Genomic DNA, 1,344 nt, shown 5'->3' with positions numbered 1-1,344 from the left:
GGGTCTCCAACCTGCTGGCCGTCCCACTCCGGGTCTTCAACCTGCTCCGTTCTGGCCCTCAGCTGCACCGATGGTACACCAAGTTTTTTTTTCAAAAAGAAAGAATAGAATAACAAGAAGAAAAAAGAACAAGCAGACGGAATAATTACTAATTCATTTTTGCTTGTATTGTCTTTATCCAGTAATTACCGTAATTTGTTGTGTTTTTATCTTTATTCATTTAGAGATCAATTGGGTTTCTGCTAATGAAACGGTATGAATCTTGATGGGCATGAATTTCAGCCCCTCAAAAGTAGTATCCATATAACAGTCAACCCATAAATTTAACCTTAAAAAATACTGTTAAATATTTGACTTTTACACGGGTATGGAGGGACTTTCAAATGAGGAGGGGTTGCATATCCTGGGTTTGTACTCACGGCGGTATAGGAGAATGAGAGACAGTCTTATTGAATCACGTATGGTTCGTAGAGACATAGATGTGGAGAAGTTGTTTCCCCTTGTGAGAGTTGAGGACTCGAGGGCATAACCTTGGAGTAAGGTGTTACCTATGGATTGCCCAGAGATAAGGAGACTTTTTTTTAATCTCAGAGGCTAGTCAATCTGAGTAAATCTTTACCACAGGGGCCTGTAGAGGCTTGGTTGTTCAGTAGCCTAAAGGCTGAGTTTGACAGATTTTTCATCAAGAAGGAAATCAAGTGTTATTGGGATAAAGCAGGAAAGTGAAATTGAGGATTATCACATCAGTCATGATCTCATTGAATGGTCGAGCAGGCTTGATGGACCAAATTGACTACAATGCATAGAGACATGGTCAGGCTTCACCTTTGGTACTCTTCAATAGAGTGAGGAGAGGTAAATGAGGAGGAAATTGCCAGATGTTACACTATATGAAGGCCTGACCGTGACCATCTCGGGTACCAGCTCCTTCAGAACAATTTAAATCAGCCCAAGCAAAATGAATTTCCGTCAGTTTATTTCCACGCTGGTAAATTGTTATTAGAATATAAATATGGTCTTGTGAAAGTGGAGACATTGCATTCTACACTTTGGTTTTCTCTGATACTAAGAGCACTCACTGTGCTTCAGAGGAAACTGGATGTAATTTGCAGAATGAAAATTAGGTGGAACTGTTCAATATTACCTCATTTGCAAGATCTTGCACTGTGATCTTAGTGTAACTGTAATAATAGTAGAGGTGACACTAACACCATATGAATGGGAAGACACAGATGGTGTTAGTAACTACCTGTTGGGTGTAAGATTTTATGTTAAACCTGTGACCGTGTAATTATATGAGACAACAAGGTGCAGGGCTGGATGAACACAGCAGGCCAAGCAGCA

Source organism: Rhincodon typus, chromosome 20, assembly GCF_021869965.1.
Source record: "Rhincodon typus isolate 14 chromosome 20, sRhiTyp1.1, whole genome shotgun sequence".
NCBI classification, from domain to species: domain Eukaryota; kingdom Metazoa; phylum Chordata; class Chondrichthyes; order Orectolobiformes; family Rhincodontidae; genus Rhincodon; species Rhincodon typus.
Note: the sequence above shows the minus strand (reverse complement) of the source record.